Source organism: Phymastichus coffea, unplaced genomic scaffold, assembly GCF_024137745.1.
Source record: "Phymastichus coffea isolate CEN01 unplaced genomic scaffold, Cenicafe_Pcof_1.1 PCOF00040, whole genome shotgun sequence".
NCBI lineage: Eukaryota > Metazoa > Arthropoda > Insecta > Hymenoptera > Eulophidae > Phymastichus > Phymastichus coffea.
The window spans coordinates 2102800-2124776 of NW_026706851.1; positions in this window are offsets into that span (position 1 = coordinate 2102800).

Genomic DNA, 21977 nt, shown 5'->3' on the forward strand with positions numbered 1-21977 from the left:
TCTCTAGGTTACCTAGTATTTCAGTCCTGGAAGTCGTCGGAATCGACTAGATTCCGGAGATATGTGAATGTATGCATGTTCGGGAAATCGTCAGAATAATTGTTATCAGTTTGTCAAGTGTTCACTTTCATGCTGCAATGAGAATTACCGGATCGTAGATTTATTATGCTTAGTAGATATATTTTCGAGATTAAACGGTACACTAAGTTTTATGTGCCCAAAGTCGTCCCTATCGGTCTACAGTCAGGCATATCATATATTCTTCATCATACGAGTGCGTGAACATCTGAACGGAAAGTTATTCCCCGATGTTCAGTTTTTTCCATTTAACATTATAATCGAATGGAATTCATAACCCCATTGAAATTTACACGATATATGATTGGAATATGAAAGAAACAATTGTACCATAGACACAAGCACTGATAATACATTCATAATCTAAAATACTATTTTTAGCTCTGTCAATAAAACAATCATTATAAGACATTGTCATTTCAAGGATATATAATAAATTATGAATTCAATTAAAAATCTGCAAGCTAGCTCATATTATAAACAAAACTCGATAGCAGCTATTGCCAAATCTTATATTGAATTCGCAAGCCTCTGAATAAAACTTCTGCTCAAGAAACTTAATTTGGCTGCACCGATTTATCATGGCAGTGTTTTCTATTTAATAGCCTGTGTTGTTGTCGTCTATAACGGGTTCTTCTGAGAATTGGATATTCTTTAGCACTCTCTAGGTTACCTAGTATTTCAGTCCTGGAAGTCGTCGGAATCGACTAGATTCCGGAGATATGTGAATGTATGCATGTTCGGGAAATCGTCAGAATAATTGTTATCAGTTTGTCAAGTGTTCACTTTCATGCTGCATTGAGAATTACCGGATCGTAGATTTATTATGCTTAGTAGATATATTTTCGAGATTAAACGGTACACTAAGTTTTATGTGCCCAAAGTCGTCCCTATCGGTCTACAGTCAGGCATATCATATATTCTTCATCATACGAGTGCGTGAACATCTGAACAGAAAGTTATTCCCCGATGTTCAGTTTTTTCCATTTAACATTATAATCAAATGGAATTCATAACCCCATTGAAATTTACACGATTTATGATTGGAATATGAAAGAAATAATTGTACCATAGACACAAGCACTGATAATACATTCATAATCTAAAATACTATTTTTAGCTCTGTCAATAACACAATCATTATGAAAAATTTTCATTTTGAGGATGTATAATTGATTATGACATCAATTAAAAATACTCAAGCTAGCTCATATTCTTCCCATAACTCAATAGCAGCTTTTGCCAAAGTTTAATTTTAATTTGGAAGCCTCTGAATAAAACTTCTGCTCAAGAAACATAATTTGGCTGCACCGATTTAGCATGGCAGTGTTTGCTATTTACGAATCTCGTTTCTGTCGTCTATAACGCGCTATTCTGAGACTTGGATATTCTTTGGCACACTCTAGGTTACCTAGTATTTCAGTACTGGACGTCGTCGGAATCGACTAGATTCCGGAGATATGTGAATGTATGCATGTTCGGGAAATCGTCAGAATAATTGTTATCAGTTTGTCAAGTGTTCACTTTCATGCTGCATTGAGAATTACCGGATCGTAGATTTATTATGCTTAGTAGATATATTTTCGAGATTAAACGGTACACTAAGTTTTATGTGCCCAAAGTCGTCCCTATCGGTCTACAGTCAGGCATATCATATATTCTTCATCATACGAGTGCGTGAACATCTGAACGGAAAGTTATTCCCCGATGTTCAGTTTTTTCCATTTAACATTATAATCGAATGGAATTCATAACCCCATTGAAATTTACACGATATATGATTGGAATATGAAAGAAATAATTGTACCATAGACACAAGCACTGATAATACATTCATATTCTAAAATACTATTTTTAGCTCTGTCAATTAAACAATCATTATAAGACATTGTCATTTCAAGGATATATAATAAATTATGAATTCAATTAAAAATCTACAAGCTAGCTCATATTATAAACAAAACTCGATAGCAGCTCTTGCCAAATCTTATATTGTATTCGCAAGCCTCTGAATAAAACTTCTGCTCAAGAAACTTACTTTGGCTGCACCGATTTATCATGGCAGTGTTTGCTATTTAATAGCCTGTGTTGCTGTCGTCTATAACGGGTTCTTCTGAGAATTGGATATTCTTTAGCACTCTCTAGGTTACCTAGTATTTCAGTCCTGGAAGTCGTCGGAATCGACTAGATTCTGGAGATATGTGAATATATGCATGTTCGGGAAATCGTCAGAATAATTGTTATCAGTTTGTCAAGTGTTCACTTTCATGCTGCATTGAGAATCACCGGATCGTAGATTTATTATACTTAGTAGATATATTTTCGAGATAAAACGGTACACTAAGTTTTATGTGCCCAAAGTCGTCCCTATCGGTCTACAGTCAGGCATATCATATATTCTTCATCATACGAGTGCGTGAACATCTGAACGGAAAGTTATTCCCCGATGTTCAGTTTTTTCCATTTAACATTATAATCAAATGGAATTCATAACCCCATTGAAATTTACACGATTTATGATTGGAATATGAAAGAAATAATTGTACCATAGACACAAGCACTGATAATACATTCATAATCTAAAATACTATTTTTAGCTCTGTCAATAAAACAATCATTATAAGACATTGTCATTTCAAGGATATATAATAAATTATGAATTCAATTAAAAATCTGCAAGCTAGCTCATATTATAAACAAAACTCGATAGCAGCTATTGCCAAATCTTATATTGAATTCGCAAGCCTCTGAATAAAACTTCTGCTCAAGAAACTTAATTTGGCTGCACCGATTTATCATGGCAGTGTTTTCTATTTAATAGCCTGTGTTGTTGTCGTCTATAACGGGTTCTTCTGAGAATTGGATATTCTTTAGCACTCTCTAGGTTACCTAGTATTTCAGTCCTGGAAGTCGTCGGAATCGACTAGATTCCGGAGATATGTGAATGTATGCATGTTCGGGAAATCGTCAGAATAATTGTTATCAGTTTGTCAAGTGTTCACTTTCATGCTGCATTGAGAATTACCGGATCGTAGATTTATTATGCTTAGTAGATATATTTTCGAGATTAAACGGTACACTAAGTTTTATGTGCCCAAAGTCGTCCCTATCGGTCTACAGTCAGGCATATCATATATTCTTCATCATACGAGTGCGTGAACATCTGAACAGAAAGTTATTCCCCGATGTTCAGTTTTTTCCATTTAACATTATAATCAAATGGAATTCATAACCCCATTGAAATTTACACGCTTTATGATTGGAATATGAAAGAAATAATTGTACCATAGACACAAGCACTGATAATACATTCATAATCTAAAATACTATTTTTAGCTCTGTCAATAACACAATCATTATGAAAAATTTTCATTTTGAGGATGTATAATTGATTATGACATCAATTAAAAATCTTGAAGCTAGCTCATATTCTTCCCATAACTCAATAGCAGCTTTTGCCAAAGTTTAATTTTAATTTGGAAGCCTCTGAATAAAACTTCTGCTCAAGAAACATAATTTGGCTGCACCGATTTAGCATGGCAGTGTTTGCTATTTACGAATCTCGTTTCTGTCGTCTATAACGCGCTATTCTGAGACTTGGATATTCTTTGGCACTCTCTAGGTTACCTAGTATTTCAGTACTGGAAGTCGTCGGAATCGACTAGATTCCGGAGATATGTGAATGTATGCATGTTCGGGAAATCGTCAGAATAATTGTTATCAGTTTGTCAAGTGTTCACTTTCATGCTGCATTGAGAATTACCGGATCGTAGATTTATTATGCTTAGTAGATATATTTTCGAGATTAAACGGTACTCTAAGTTTTATGTGCCCGAAGTCGTCCCTATCGCTCTACAGTCAGGCATATCATATATTCTTCATCATACGAGTGCGTGAATATCTGAACGGAAAGTTATTCCCCGATGTTCAGTTTTTTCCATTTAACATTATAAACAAATGGAATTCATAACCCCATTGAAATTTACACGATTTATGATTGAAATATGAAAGAAATAATTGTACCATAGACACAAGCACTGATAATACATTCATAATATAAATACTATTTTTAGCTCTGTCAATAAAACAATCATTATGAAAAATTTTCATTTTGAGGATGTATAATTGATTATGACATCAATTAAAAATCTTCAAGCTAGCTCATATTCTTCCCATAACTCGATAGCAGCTCTTGCCAAAGTTTAATTTGTGACGAGAGCAAGCAGTACGCTTGCTCCTCGTCTGCCCTCCTTCTCTCTCTCCCTCTTGTCACTCGGCATGGTGACGTGGTCAGCGTTCGGCGCATATATTTATTGCGCTTAAACACTGGCCTTTATGTTTTTCCAGCCGCCGAAGATTGCCGAGCAAGATTGAGAGCGCTCGAAGAAGCAAGAGCGCAGCGACTATGAGACAGAGAGAGACAGAGAGAGAGAGAGAGAGAGAGAGAAAGTTAGCGAGCATGCTAGAGTGCGCGTCTATGCACGCACTATGCAGGTTTGGGCCGGCTTGTGACGCGCGACTAATTAGCGCTTTTGTCGCACGCTGCCTAATGAGTGGGCTTGGTGGGAGAGCCCGGCGAGAGCGCGAACGTTGACCATGCGTCGAGTCGCGTGAGCTAGTTCCCGGAAGAAAGTTGAAGAGAGAAGTTGGAAGTAGCAGCGCAATGAGAGAAGAAGAAACACACGTGCAGGAGTGACCAGACCAGGGCGAGCCGAGGCAACGTGTGGCGGCAACACCTGCAGCAGGGCATTCAGTGTCGCCCTCGCTGCCATGCACGGCATGACTTCCAGTGGGTTCACCACGGGCTACGCCGAGGAAGACGTCCAGCCAGTGGCCAGGTCAACTCCCCGTTGCCGGCTCATCGCCAAGGACAAAGGTCAGGTTATCTCTCTCTCCCGGTATTTCTCTCTCTCATGGTGATGCGCGGCCGCGTAGGAACGATACGCAGGCAGGCGATCATTTGCCGGCTACGCTCATCGTAATGCGGTAGAGAGGTTTCGAAGTATTCTTTCCTTTGTAAGGAGGTAAATGGCCAAGGCGATTTAGTCGCCGGGCCATTCGTCCTCCCGCGTTAGTTTAAGTTGTTCTGTATATGTGCGCGTGATGTAAACGTGATTGTAACTGATTTTGTATTTGTTTGTCTGAATAGATTTAAGTTGTATGTTCCAAGTAAAGAAAATTATTTATTCGTTCGACCTATCCTCTCGTTCCCCGATTGTTAAAGAGCGAAAGTGCCTCTCTTACTCTCCCCTTAATAAATTAGTTACGTCAGTGCCGAATAAGGCGCTGCCCCCGTTACATGGCATCCCTTGTGGGGAGATTAATAATCGGGTAATAATAGAGAGAAATGATCAAGCGGTAATGGTTTTTTTTTTTTTTTTAAGAAGGGAAAAATAGTTTGTTAGCTAAGGGCAAAACGCGCGTGCTATGAACTTTTTTTTTAGAAGGAATTTCGTCGTTGTTCTCTCGGATTGTTTTGTTTTGGGCCTACCGACGACCTTTTCTTATCGAGGAGTCGGGTATCCGCGCGTGCGTCATTGAGCCGTTCGAGCGCTAGAGTTCGACACATTTTAAGTTTCCTATTTCTTAGAAAGTAAAACTTTGCCTTGCTGTTTTGTTTTGTTTTGTGATATTTTCCAGTAAGTGGACACATGTATATATTTACGGTTTCTTTCTTTGGCTTATGCAAGGCGATTCCTCGCCGGCTCAGAGCCTAGAAAGAATCGGTCTTATTATTTGGCTGTAGTGTCGAATTACATGGTTGAGACACGTTCGTTCTTGTAGCTCGCATTTCAGTCTCTTAAAAAAAGAATTAAATTTTTTTTAGACGCAAAATGTCATTAGCGTGTAGAGACAGAATCGTCTTACGCAGAATATTACGGGATGCGCACGCAAAAAGGTTATAACGTAAAATTGACTCAACAGAGCCGGCCGTTCTGTTAGAGTTGATGCGCTATCGCGGATTGACTTTGCCCGGCGATTTAGAAGAGTTACGGGACCGGTATTTTCGATTTATGTTGATGAAAGGACGACCAGATTTACGACCGCCGTTGCATTCTAATGATTTCGCGTCGGGCCAAATCCCGGACTTGCTATGCGACGAGCAGTAAGAAGCAGCGGCAGACAGGGTGCAGAGCGCAGATCTTGGCGATGAGCTCGCGACGGCTGTGACACCCTTGGCGACTGAATTAACGCGCGCGAGAAAGCAGGCGACGCAGGTAACTGCTTGTGTTGCCGCTCCTCGCGAGCGGGTTCGGTCGCCGGGCGAGAGCGCAGCCGCGCCGGTTAACGAAAACGCGTTGCCACCGGCGACATGCCTGGCGTCGGTTAGCGCGACCGGACGCGCTCGCGAGCAAGAAGCCAGAGATCGGGGCGAATGTAGCACTGGGGCGCTAAGCCAAATCTGGGGAGCTTTAACTGCTGTTCCACGTTGGATTTATAGGCGCGAGGTTAGACAGGGCATCACGGATGGTGCGAATGCAGTTTGAAGGGTCGAAAGAGAAGCGATGCACAGTAGGTCGGCCCAGGCCGAGCAGCAGGCTTCATTGCCGTCTCAGGCCAGGCCGTCTGGCAACCGTGCGGGGCTAAACGTACCCGCGGCTGGAACTGAGCAATCGACACATGCGAGCGCATCATTTAATAGAGCAGGTAGTACGCTTATGAGCACTGATTTAAGCAAATCAGTGAGCACAAGGTACCAGGCGCCAAGGATAAATTCGTGGGTGGAAAATTGGGAAGGCGAAGTTGCTGCGGCCGCGGCCGATGGGCAGCAGCCGCCGGCGGCAAGCCAACCTGCAAGAGAAGCCGCGCCGGCTCAATTGAGCGCGCAGGCTTCGTTAGCCTCGACTGCAAATGCAGCTCCTAGCTTGATTCCACAACAACGCGATCGGAATAGTGGCACGTTTAGGAATATTTCGGATAGACCATTCACAGGGGCATGTTTTAATTGCAACGCGATAGAAGGGCGCAATGCCCGGTGGCTCGAGTCAACCCACTGGTTGTCTGTTACAAATGTCGGCAACAGGGACATTATGCCAATAGTTGCCCGACTCGATCTACTGAGCGCGCGCCGACGTGTCAGGTTTGTGGTACGGTTGGTTTCGTTTTTAGAGATTGCCCTTCAGGTAGAGAGAGTGCTTTATGCAAGAGGCAAGGGTACCGTGGTTGAGGCGAGAAAGGAAGGCGAGAACAAGGCAAAAAAATTGCCAGTTCTTCGCATCTTTCTCGGATAGCATATTCGATAAGCGTGAAAATGAGGATGTGAAAGTTAAGTGTGTATCTAGAGTAGAAGGTAAGAGTTCAGCAGAGGATAGAAATGAGATTGTAGATTCGAGAGGTTTGTGAAATAGAGTAGGGAAAGTTGCGTTTGAGAGTGAGCTGCCGAGTTTGACTTTAGACAGGAACCGGGCGCAGAGTAGCGTAGCCGTGGCTTTCCCCAGTAAGACCAGCAATGGTCCCGAACAGGTAAATTCTCGCGAGTCGGTACAGGAAGGCGCAGAAGGTTTCTGCAATAGTCAAAATGCTAAAATACAGAAAGTTTTACCAGACACAAATACGCGAGATGCGATCGATCATGGTAGAAATTCTTTGGCGGGTAGTGCGCTCGAGAAGTGCCTAGCGAGGCAAAGTGAGTTGCCGTCGCTGCGCATGAACGCGAGAGAGACAGATTCGAGTATTTCGCCCACGGTTGGGCAGGCTTCGGAAAAGGCCGTTGCTTTAGGAAATCAGGGTGAACCTGTGAAAGAATCTGTTGGTAAGGAAACGAGCTCAGGCGCTGCGCTCCCGTCGGAGCGGGCTGCGACAAAGGTCATGGTCACGCGCGATAGAAGTGGGCTTGTTGATAATAGGGTTTTGTTGTTTGGACGTTCGGTCGTCGGTGCCGACGTACCTTCCGTTTTTGTGAGGGGAGGGTCTGAGTGGAACTCAGAAATCCCGAAGAAAACGGCAGATGAATCAGATGCAGCGTTAGTCGCAGTAGTAGAGAATAGGTTCTTTATTAAGGTCGACATAGGCGGGCAAGTCTATACAGCGCTGCTAGATTCAGGTGCACAGGTATCAGTGGAAGGGCCGAATCTTGGCTTACGGTTTAAGGACCAGTTAAGGCCGCCTACGATATTCGTTCAGGGTATCTCAGGTGAGAAACCGCGAACGTGGGGGGACTTAAAGCTAAGTATGGAAATTGGTGGCAGGACTGATTGGTTGATTGCGACGGTAGTATCTACACTTGGGCATGACTTGATTTTAGGTGCAGATTTTTGGAATAAATGGGATATTAATATCAACTACGGTAATCGCGCTTGGCGGGCAGGTGACCAAGGCGATTGGTTTTAGTTAGCAGAGCAGGATAGTAGAGAAGTAGATGTTTACGCCGAATGCGCGGGTTTGAGTAAATACGAGAAGGCTCAGAAAGAGACAATCATGGCGCTCGTTCGCCGGATTGTCCCGGAACCTGGCGATTCACCAGCGGTCACCAGGGTTATCGAGCACATTAGGCGATGCGCGCCCGATAAAGACGCCGATGCGCCGAATGTCGCCTCCAATATTAGCATTTACGCAAAAAGAAACCATGCGGCTATGGAAAGCGAAAATAATTAGGCCATCGAAAAGTCAATGGTGTCACGCGCCGGTGATTGTGCGTAAACAAGACGATGATTATAAGTTTTGCCTCGATTTTAGACCTGTAAATAAGGTGACGAAAGTAGACGCGTATCCGATGCCTAGCATTGACGCTATTTTAGATAGGTTGCGCGGAGCAGTCTACCTGTCGAAAGTAGATCTGCGAGCGGCGTTTTGGCAAATTCCGCTTTCAGAGAATAGCAAACAATATACGGCGTTCGCGGTCCCAGGTCTTGGTTTATGGGAGTTTGAGCGAATGCCGTTTGGTTTGGTAAATGCGCCGGCTACTTTCACGCGCCTTATGGATGCACTTTTCGGTCCAGAGTATGAGCCGCATGTTTTCTGGTATCTTGATGATTTGTTGGTGGTTAGTGCAGATTTTGAGGGCCATATGTTATGGTTAGAAAAGGTTTTGAAGCGATTGGTAAGTGTAGGACTAGAAATCAATTTAGAAAATTTCTTTTGATTTCTTTTGCACTGAGGTAACCTACTTAGGGTACAGGTTAGACTGTGAGGGCTTGCGTCCGGATAGTGATAAGGTAAAGCCGATAGTTAAGTTGGATACAAAGGTATGAGAAGATAGGCTATTACGTTTGAATGCGTTGCGCGACTTAGTAGCCAAGCATATTGACGAAGCACAGGAAAAGCAAAAGAAGTACTACGATAAAGGTAGGCGACGAGCTCTTTTCCAAGTGGGCGATTTGGTTTGGCGCAGAGTGCATACGCTTTCGAATGCAGCGGCGGGCAAGAACGCGAAACTTGATCCGAAATATGACGATCCGTTTAAAATCGTTCTGGTAATCTCGCCCGAGATTTATGAATTGGCCACGAATAGCTAAACATCGCACCACTAGAGTACATGTTTCGGAGATTAAGCTTTACATACCGCCACGGAAAGTAAACGCGTAATTTTTTTTTACGAATATTTATTATTTTAGAGTTGGAATTGCTATGATGGCGTGCGGGGTTGGCCGATTCTTCGGTGAGAGAAGTTTGTTCACTTTGTTGTAAGGGTTTAAGTTTAGATTTTGGGGATGAAGAGTTTGCCCTTGGTTCTATTTGGGTGTTATCAGAATAATTTAAGTTATAGAATAAGTTATGATTAAGAAATTAATTAAGGTTATTATTTTGTTTAGCGTTTAGCGCTGGCTGAAAGTTGCCGGTCGAGAGAGGAAAAGGGGGAAGAGAGTCAGGCCGCAGTGAGCTTTGGCCTTGGGAGGGGGTGTGACGAGAGCAAGCAGTACGCTTGCTCCTCGTCTGCCCTCCTTCTCTCTCTCCCTCTTGTCACTCGGCATGGCGACGTGGTCAGCGTTCGGCGCATATATTTATTGCGCTTAAACACTGGCCTTTATGTTTTTCCAGCCGCCGAAGATTGCCGAGCAAGATTGAGAGCGCTCGAAGAAGCAAGAGCGCAGCGACTATGAGACAGAGAGAGACAGAGAGAGAGAGAGAGAGAGAGAAAGTTAGCGAGCATGCTAGAGTGCGCGTCTATGCACGCAATATGCAGGTTTGGGCCGGCGTGTGACGCGCGACCAATTAGCGCTTTTGTCGCACGCCGCCTAATGAGTGGGCTTGGTGGGAGAGCCCGGCGAGAGCGCGAACGTTGATCATGCGTCAAGTCGCGTGAGCTAGTTCCCGGAAGAAAGTTGAGGAGAGAAGTTGGAAGTAGCAGCGCAATGAGAGAAGAAGAAACACGTGCAGAAGTGACCAGACCAGGGCGAGCCGAGGCAACGTGTGGCGGCAACACCTGCAGCAGGGCATTCAGTGTCGCCCTCGCTGCCATGCACGGCATGACTTCCAGTGGGTTCACCACGGGCTACGCCGAGGAAGACGTCCAGCCAGTGGCCAGATCAACTCCCCGTTGCCGGCTCATCGCCAAGGACAAAGGTCAGGTTATCTCTCTCTCCCGGTATTTCTCTCTCTCATGGTGATGCGCGGCCGCGTAGGAACGATACGCAGCCAGGCGATCATTTGCCGGCTACGCTCATCGTAATGCGGTAGAGAGGTTTCGAAGTATTCTTTCCTTTGTAAGGAGGTAAATGGCCAAGGCGATTTAGTCGCCGGGCCATTCGTCCTCCCACGTTAGTTTAAGTTGTTCTGTATAAGTGCGCGTGATGTAAACGTAATTGTAACTGATTTTGTATTTGTTTGTCTGAATAAATTTAAGTTGTATGTTCCAAGTAAAGAAAATTATTTATTCGTTCGACCTATCCTCTCGTTCCCCGATTGTTAAAGAGCGAAAGTGACCCTCTTACTTTCCCCTTAATAAATTAGTGACGTCAGTGCCGAATAAGGCGCTGCCCCCGTTACAAATTTTAATTTGGAAGCCTCTGAATAAAACTTCTGCTCAAGAAACATAATTTGGCTGCACCGATTTAGCATGGCAGTGTTTGCTATTTAATAGCCTGTGTTGCTGTCGTCTATAACGGGTTCTTCTGAGAAATGGATATTCTTTAGCACTCTCTAGGTTACCTAGTATTTCAGTACTGGAAGTCGTCGGAATCGACTAGATTCCGGAAATATGTGAATGTATGCACGTTCGGGAAAATACTCAGAATAGTGGTTATCAGGTTGCCATGTTTTCACTTTCATGCTGCATTAAGAATCACACGTTTATTATGCTCTCACGGAGGATGGGTAGAATTAACTTTCTACAAGCGTTTTAAAGAAATAATCCCTTACTATACATTGTTTTTCTGCATTTATTTACTATAACTAGGTAGAGATTGCTGTCAATTATGATTTTCATTTGGGAAGCCTGTGATGTTCGTATCACTTATAAATAAAATAATTCGAACTCTCGTAATCTAGCTAATGAGTAAGAATTTGTTTCCAATGATTTTACTCTAATTCTCAATAAAATCGATAAATAAATTAAATATAATAAATAAATAAATCAAATATACATAAGTAAGTGCAATATCTCGAGGAAAGTCAAACAATGCCCTAGTTTCTTATGGTGTGAATTGTCCCATAAGCAGAGCTAAAGTCTTTCTTTGATAGGATATAATTTAGCCCAAGTTTCTTATAGCGCGAGATGTTCTATAAGTCGAGCTCAAATTATAAGGAGAGGATAGTCTTGCTTAGTTAATCACAATGAGAGAAAGAACTTAGGTATTAATCCAAGTTTATTCAGACTCATGCGCTCACCTTGCAAGGCTAGAAGTGAATGCTAGCCTGTGCAAAGGTGGCCCATTTATACACAGATTTTCCCGCTTATTTTTGCAGGAGAGATGTCATCGAAAATTCGAGAGACTTTCGCGAATTTTGAGAAATGAGTTTTCTTAATTTACAAGTAAATAACCATTAATATTGAGTTTTTAACACATGTAAACTTTGTAACGGGGTGAAACCGTTTAATTGTTATATTCGCGCGATTACCTTAAAAAGACACGCGAAATTGTCAATGCTCACTACTATTCCGGGAGAGCACGAGAAAGTATGCGTCAGTCAACCGATAATCGTTAATAACCTATACTAAATTGAGTGGAAGCTATGTGAGATGAGAGAATCAATGAAAACACTTGTTAGTAATGTAAATCGAATCTTTTATTGTCCCTCAAAATTCACAAAAGGTCGGCCCGCGCGTTTGTTTACATGCACGCCCGCTCGTCGACAACACGCTTTGCCGGTACGCACGCTGCTCTTTGTTATTAGAGCCGTTACATGCACGCATCGAATGTTAGAATCAAATTGTTATTCGTATAATCGCGATCGCGAAATTAAGCTGGCCAGCTTACCTTTTACTTGCTGGCGATCGGAGAAAAACTACGATAGGTCGCACAGCACGGAACAGTTTTAATATTGTTTTTGTTCGCGGATCGCGAGTGCGCGCACACACTGGTTTCGCCCTCGATGGCGAAACCTCACACACTCTCTCTCTCTCTCTCGTTCTGGCCTCTGGCTCGTACTCGATAGCTCCTTGGCGGCTGCACTCCTGGATCACTAATTGCTGTTGTTTTCAAAGCGTATGGATGTCAAGGGCACGTGAATCGATGGAACGATAGCGTAAGCGGACGGACACTATGATGGTCGATGCTTCACTGGTTCAAATTCGTTCGCGCGCGTTCCGTCTGCTCGCGTGCCGAATTCCTTCGTTACCTATTCTGTCCCCCCCGGCAGGTGCTGCCCTCACAGGCAGCAATTAAGCTAAATAGTCAGCGCTAATATGACGTTTCCCGTCACAACTTTACAGAATTTGTTATTTGTTGATTTTATACAATATACAATTATCGCAAATAGTGTCGTCAAAAGTTATTAACTAATAGAGTTAATTAACGTGATATTACAATATTTACAATAGAAAATTATTAAATTTTCATATAACTTTATAGTTGATTAATTTTGGAAGTATTCTCCAAAATTAATTATTTAAATTAATTAATAACATTTGAATTATGACTAATTTTTCATATTTGTAACGGTTTTTTCTAATCTTAATATACAATTATTAGATTAATTATCTAAGATTTCTAAATTATAAAGTTATCATTATTAAGTAGTAACTTAATATTTTCGTTCTATATATAGCTTATTGTTTAAATAAATTATTAATTGTTTATTTATTAATAACAGTTATTATTCAACTGTTATTAATGAAACCAATTCTTACTCATGTTCTATGCTTATTCATTTTGCATATAAATTATTTATATTTTTCTAATATTTCATATGTTAATAAATAAATCAACTTTGCATATTGATATTCATTATTAATTTATAATTGAATGAGATATTATGAATCTACATGTTAAAATCTATATAATCGATACTTTGTTATATTAAAATTATCTATAATTAACATATTTTTCTTAATATCATGAATCATTATATCTATGTCTATTATTTTGTGACGTCATGCTGTTTATTTTGATTCGACTCTTATTTGTATACAGTCGCGTAAACAGTGAGGTAGCGCCGCTTAATGTATTGTTTTGACTAAACAGATAAATACGTTAGACTAGTCGCAGTCATTTAATAAAAAGCTCATAAATAGGACCGTTACAAGCCTCTCAATAATACTTCCCTTAAATTTAATTGCTTCCGCAATATCAATTATATTAATGATTTATTATGTCATACCTTTTGATGGTGCCGCTTAAAGTGCTTTGCAATTTATTCATATCGGTATTAAAGGGACGAGTTATACGTACTGATGCTTTTATGTTTTTAGTTGACTCATTATTCCGAAGTTTTGGACTTTATGTATTATTGTGAAATACTCAATAATGGTAGTGCTAATTTTTAGTTGTTTTAATTGATGAGTTTTTTCGAATGTGCGAATCATCAATTATGATGGATTTGGGTTTTTCTTTTTCAGTAAATGTGCTTCTTCGTATTCAGGAAGCAAAGATCGATTTTTGTTCATCATTGAATAATTTTTGGTATTCTTGACATTTTTATAATGTAGCAGTTCCCATGTAACATTTCACGTACAAAATTAGTTAATCTCCACTATCATTAATAATAAAATGGTTTAATAAATATTATTGCTTTCTTGACATCTGATGAGAGATTCTTCATTTGGGATTCAATAAAATTTAACCTCTTCTGATAAACTCTGTAACAGGCTGCCGTTTAACCTTTAATCTCTGTTAAATATATCTATTCGTATGGTCAAACGACGCCGTGTCATCTATGTGCTGTAAGCACACTAACTCACCTTGTCCCGGTGTGCGCCTGCGCCGAGTTCTCTTACCGATCGAAGTTGGGTTCTCGATCTCTCCGCTAGGGGCGTTGGCGCGCTTGCTTAGTAGCGCTCCGTCGGCCACTGCCGATAACTCGGTTGGCGAGCCGCTTCTTATGTTGCCTACGCGATTCGTGCTAAACTACCGGCGCGTTTGAATTGAATGTAAACAAGAACACCGATCTTGAACAAATGGAAGACGAAATAATACGCTCGTTACGTGTAAATTACTGACCACTTTATTTACTTCCAAAAACTCGTATAAGGGAGGGATTTGCCGAGAGACTTCCGCACGCAAGTTCGAATGACAATAGAAACGGGGAGAGAGAGAGTGAATTTCGCGATCGTCGCGGACTTTTCGCTCGCACGCTTTTGATAATATCACCGCGCACGCTGCGCGGGATCGCACGCTAATTACAATTAATAGGGCTGGGCACCTACCGCGTAATTGATGGGGATACGGTGGCCAACCGTATCCGATACGCGCGCTTCGGATCAACTGCCTCTGCTGTTGCTGCTCTGCTGTTGCTGTTGCGTGGCTGTAGAGGTTGAGTGCGCCGGGGCCGAGGTCGCACACGTTCGACAATGCGCGCACTCGGCACTCCGCTCTCAGTTGTAGTTATCGGCGACGGTGTCACACACGTTGGACAGTGCGGACACCCGTCTCACCACACTAATTGTTGTCGTCAGTTGTTTATACACACGACGTGCGATGCGCACTTCCACCTCGACAAACTCCCTGGATCTCACTCGAAACTATCAAGTACGTTGGCAGCTAAAACTCAATAGCTATGATGTAGCCGGACTGAAGGTCGCAGTCATACTGGCTAGCTAACTCTCCCCTCCCGGTCATTGCCCCTAACGCGCCCTCTCTCTCTCTCTCTCTCTCTCTCTCTCTCTCTCTCTCTCTCTCTCTCAAACCGATCGCGGCTATTAAGCTTAGCCACGCTTATTAGCTCACGCGAGTCTAGACGATTTTCGACAATCGTTGCAACTCTTAAATGATCGTCTAACTGAGCAAACTAGACTTTCTAGCCAACTTCATATCAATGTTGTAAATTTTCTTCGAATTTGATTATTTTTAATTATATAAATTTGAGTAGAAGTTGTAAAGTTATTTGAAAAATACTTATGTTTTGTAATGAGATTATTATATATTCATTTATTTTTCAGGTGAGTATCTTCTAAACTTATCTTTTTGTAACTCTAGTTGGGTAAGTTTTAAAATTTGAAAATCTATATTGATTCTAAGTAATTTAGGAAATATATAGTTTGTTATTGAGAGAAGAATTGTATTCTTGGATATTGCAAGCGAATTGAGCCAAAACGTTCAATCTAAATAATAGATATAGAAAATTAGCTTGTTTCAATCACATTTAATTTTTATAGATAATCACCTTTAAACAGATAATTATATATGTATAACTATAACTATATAATTAAAATATCTTTTTTATTTAGAAAAAAAATTGTCACCCTATCGAAAACTAATATGTATTTTGTGTTTTCAATAAATTACAATATTAATACGCATCTAATATAATATATTTATAGCTGAGATTTAAAGAATGTTACATTTTTACTGAGAGAGTATCAAAGAGACTAAGTCCCACATAGTATTTATGCCAATTCAAGTGCCTGATGCGGTTTCGATGATTAATTTATAATTTGATGTTGCGTAAGCATAGCATGTCAATTTTCGATGATAGTGATTATAATATCAGTTATTTCGAAATGTTGATATTTTCTTATATTTTAACTTGAACGGTTGTATTGGTTTGAACATCTGACGTGATTGATGAGAACATTCTATAGACAAATGATTTTCAAAGAGAGTTCATGTTTCTTAAATCGATCAGAATAAAAAATAATTTTTGATGTATTAATGCATTATTGAATAGAAAAGGGCATTATCGATCACTAATAAAGCATTCTTATATGTTGTCCAATAACGATGAACATATATTTTGTAATTTTCAAGTTTTCAATCATTTATACAGCAAAAGGAAATATCAAATTGTGATATAAAGACTATAAAAATATTAAATCTTGTATCATGTGAAAGATAGATATATTTGAGATAATCTACTTTGTTTATTTTTTATTACTCCACTCGATTGCAAATGTCAATTGTAAAATATGAGTCAATTCAATAGGTCTCTAGTTTATGTTTAATTGCTAGGAAATATCGTAACGGGGTTTTCGCCTAGCTTCGCTTGAACAGAATCTGTTATATAAAGATTACTAATAAATGCCGCGGAAATTAAATTAATAATAGAGAGAAATTTTCTCCAGAGCGATACTGTGCTCCTACGCAAGACGTCCTGGGTCCACCTGCTCAGATTTGTCTCCTTCTCGTTCTAGAAAATAGGCCCGCAGAGAGTGTCGTGTGCTACGCCAAAAAGAGATATGTGTGTGTGCGCAAGTAAACGTTTAGAGGGAATTCGAGGAAAATGGAAATCGAGTAAATACGGGCAACTTCGGAATAAAGATGCTCGTTTATTCGAAGTAAACGTAATTAAAGTTACAAAGAGCACATACGTTGAAAGTAGCGCCGAGAGTTGCAATGCAAGCAACTTAACTGAGATGCGTCCGTGCATACAAGAAAACACTGCACTCGCGCCACGCGGACAGAGTGCATGTAAGCACACGCCGTGTTGTGAGCTGCAAGACGCGATGGCAGCAGTGAATTGGCGCGTAACGTCCAAACGAGGAAGCGATCACGCTTAACCTCGGCTCGTAAAAACGAATGAAACACGACCACATCTGAACATTTTGCACGTATGCGAGTACAAGAAAGCAACGGTACGCACGCAAACAGAGAAATCAGCTTAAATCAAGCATCATTCAAGGAGGAATGCGCGAATGGCAAACTAAAACAGGAGGAGAGAGCAAAAAAGAGAGAAACCAGATAAAGAACTGGTACGCACAGTGCTGGACGCTGGCGTAGTCTCATCAAACTTTAATAGCGTACACGCTTTTACAACAATGGCCTTCGATCAATTAATTTTTGCGTAGACGCTTTCCTCTCTTTTTAGTGAATTCTTTTAGCACACGCTCGGGTTCTCCGAGATATTTCCTTCAGAAATTAATTATCATGAGCGTGTCTTATCGATTTCCCCTTGATATTATTAAAATCCTCGAGTATTGCTATCTGCTTTTCACATAAAAGCTTTTTTTTTCTCTGTGACGAAACTCAAAACTTTCCTTGTCAGGCGTTGACCACTTGTCGGTCGGAAGCTAACTCTATAGTTCGCGCCTATGCTCTCTCTCTCTCTCTCCTCGAGACTATCGCATCTCCACGCGGTCCGCGTCGCGAGTTTACAATCGAATATCGAACGATTATCGTGTCACTCACCAGTTCACTGACGTCTGCGCTGCGCTGTTAACAACTTTATGGAATAACAAATAATAATTATAAATCATTTCTATTACTGGCTTTGCGAGAATAGAGAGACATAACGAACTACAAGTCGTTATAATATTAAAAAATTTCGCAAGTTATCTTAAAAAAACTGACTATCTATGAAAGGGAATTAATTATAATATTAATTTATTCTGATTAAGGGGAGTACGCTAGCAAAACCTTGTTAGTATAAGAATATTTTTTCTTACGCGAAACTGTCTTTGAAAATCATTTATCAATTGTTTTCCGTATTAAATTTATTAATATAACCAAAGTCTATTTATCTATTATTATCAAAGTAATTAACAGTTGTACCCTCATACTGCTAATTAATACGATAGCTTTATTATTGATGTTAAGTTTCTATAAGTTTGTTACACTCTAACTGATTTCAGCGATTTGTTATTCCTACAGTTTATTACACTCAACTTGGGAAGATGAAAAAATGTTGATTTAGTAATTGTTATTAATGTAATTTTGTATTTGGAGATTGAATGTTGATTTAGTAAGTATTTTTACATGTCATTTTTTATTATTCGTTTAATGATAAATATTTCTTGTATTTGCATTATTTAAGGTACGTAAAAAATAATGTTATTATATTTAAGAATATGTATAAAAATATATTTTAAAATATTCTGAGTTAATGGAGTAATCTAGCCAGTATTTACCTATTTATATAATATAACAATAGAATTTTCATATATTGCTGAATATTTAATTCAATAAATTTGTCGTTAAGCGGTCATTCGTCTCCATGCATTGTAATCACAGCAAATAAAATCGCAGTTAACTCAATTATCAACTAATAAAATATTAATAATGTCGTACTGCACAACGAAGTCTTAACTAAGCGTACGGTTTAGTCATACTGCGTTGACTATAGCAGTAAATGTATTCGTTATGGCTATACATACATCATGCAGAATAAGCTAAGCGACCCTGTCTCATCTGTACAGTATTTTTTCTATTCTTATCTCCATTCTTAAACCTTCAAACAGTTTGAAGCACACGGCCTTATCTAAGTTACTAGCAGCTTTTCAAAAGCAAACTAATGTAATAAGATTACTTCAAACGAGTCGTCTACAGAAAAAGAATGTTTAATAAAAAATTGCTTGGGTTAAGTATCTAGTAAATAAACAAACTGAAGTATTCATTTTTGAATACGTACAGGGTAAATAATCAGATACGTTTAATTCCTTATAGATGTATGTTGCTGAAACTTTACGTGATTCAGCACTTATTGTCTAGAATTGCTAGAATTCAGATGGATCAAGATTCGATACTTCCTTAAAATAAAAAAAAAACTATTTTTATATTTACAGCTTCAATTTCATATATCTACCCTATAATAGTGTCGGTACGTAACAACATCTGTTATCAATTATTTATTAAGGTGGGGGTAAGCGAGACGGTGTGTTGCTCTAAGCAAAAACTGCGGGAATAGTTAATATTGAAACAATAAGGCGAGCAAATGATTTTTATTAATTTACTACAAATACGCTACCTCTCGAGAGTAACAACAATACTCAAATGTCCTTATAAACTACTCGTACTAATACTTATATTAAGGCGAGGTAGCCGACATGTCAGCGCCAGGCCAACTCACTTAGTCCTGAGATTCATAATACGATCGGGTCAGCTTCATACAAAGCCAGTGTTTGGTCTCTCTTAAAGGAGAGGACCAGATGAAGGCTGCTCTCAAGAGAAAAGCCCAGATAGATATCCGTGGCTCAGTTGCTACGTGGTAAAAGGCACTTTTTCACCCCATGGCAAAGGCGACGCACAACCGGCTTTCTATCTGAAAGAGGAACGAGGACGGGGCGGTCTATTAGGCCGATCGCGGGTCGCGCGGAAGGGTGTCGTTGTGACAGTCGACATACAACGTTCCGTAGGACCGGAGTTGGTGCGAGTTTAGAAAATCCTCGGGGATGTGTCTCCGAGGTTTCATACACTGGGGCTCGAGAAGGAGGTGGCCTCAGAATTGCACGTGTCGACTTGCGGGTGAGGACCGGGTTTTCGTCCAATTCTGGTACGCCCATGACCACCTTGGAAGTCGAAGAGTTGACAACCTTAGGTGTCGATGAAGCTAAATGAGGATCTGAAGTGAGTTCAGATCCGTGAAAGGGCCGGTTCTTCCCAACGACGATGATGATTCTCGTAAGAGTCTCCTTTTTGGCTAGTTTCCTGGCGAGTCTGGCCTTAATCTCGGTTTGCCGGCGTTGTAGACGCTTCAGATTACGCTCTCGTCTCTTCTCCTTGCGCTTCTGACTTATTCCAGACGAGAACGATCCTCTTCGGCTAACGGGACCTTGAGTTGTCACGAAACTCACTGTCCGGCGAGAAGGCAGGCGCTTGAACGCGCGTTCGACCATGGCCCTGAAAAAGGAGCGGTCAGGCTACGGAGGACGATCTCTCTGGCTAGTGAGACTTTGAGCGAGGCTCGTCGAACAAAGGAGGTCGCTTTCGAATTAGCCGTCAGAAGAGCCGGTGGAGCACGGTCCTTGCGGGCTAGCAAGACTCGAATCTTTGGAGCTCGCCACCCACCAGAAAACTCTCTTGGCCGGCGGGACTTCGAGCGAGGCTCGTCGCCAACCAACAAGGTTACTTACAAGGTGACTAGTGAGGTGTCCCGTGGAGTGGACCCCGAATTACGCACAACTGGAAAAACGCGACTCTTTATCTCCTTCCCCTGAGCTACGACACCGCGCTCCCATTGGCGGAGAACGAAAGAGTGGGATGACCGTTGTGGAGTACCAATCAGCGATGGCCGTGAGCTCCCACTACCTCCACTAATGAGGTAGAGGGAAAAAGAGAAAATTAATGGACTATGCGCAGGCGTGAGAGAAAAAATTAGACTTATAACACTTAAGACCAGGGTGATGAGGGCTCTTCTTCTTCAACACACTCTTCAGCTCTAACATGTGTCGTGTTAACTTTTTTATGCACTTGCCCTTTTACGTGCGGCTGAACGCTAGAGAGAGTCAATCATCAGTACCTCTCCCTGCTGTCCCCAATAACCTAATTTCTTCAATATATTGAAGAATATATAACCCTCGTTTTCGGTAAAGTCATTGTCTGTAAAAACGATTTAACTATAATTTTAATGTACTAAATTAGTTATATGAGTTAAATAATTTTTTGTGAGTCAACGTATACTACTACGCACTTAACAGGGCGGTGGTTATCCCTGTTACGAGGATAAATAAGAAAATAATTATTGCTAATTTTCACCCTATTATATAAAGCTAAAACCGTTTTATATTTTTAATATATCCCTATTTTATTAATTGTTTGAGAATCATCTCTCCCTGGATGGAGGGAGGCGCATGCGCCTTGAGTTTTTTTCGTTGCGCGTGTGCGCTACGCTCAAATAAAGTGATTTTTCACCTACATTCTCTCTCTTCATTTTTGAAAAAAAATGCCATACCGTCCAACATTCATGAATATTAAATTATTAAATAGACAAACAATTAGCTACTAGTAACTCAAACGTTTTATAAGTCTGAAGTTCGTTCCCGGGCTCGAACTGGTTAATCAATACTGCTCGTATCTTTATCAAATCTATGCCTAAACAAATATCTAGTTAAAATTAATGAAAAAGTTCTTTCCGGTTTCCGCTTCTAAGAGTACAAGTGCACAATTAAGATATGTAAGTTTCTTTCTCTTTATAAAATGTCTTTTGCAGTATAACAATTAATTTTTGGTTGTTGCTATCAGTTACATTTAAATATCCGAGAATGATTATAAAAATAGATATGAAAAATTATCAGTAATCAATGGCAATAACCTAATAACCATATGTCATAAAGGTGAGAATATAAATTACTAATATATTTTCTAGAATTGGTATACTGATTTTCCTTTTATATTATTTCATTTTAATATTTTTTAAATATTTATATGTATTATCCGCGATTTTATACTCTAGTTAGCATTAAAATCAAAGTTCTTTTCGGTTCCTGCTTTTAAGAGTACAAGTGCACAATTGTATTATATAGGTTTCTTTCTCTTTCTAAAATGTCTTTTGAAGTATAACAATTCATTATTTGAACACATATTATACATTGTTGATATCAGTTAAATTTAAATATCTTGAAATAATTATAAAAATAGAGGTGCAAAAATACTAATTATCAAAGGCGACCGCATGTTATAAATGAGAGGTTATAAGTTATTAATATATTTTCT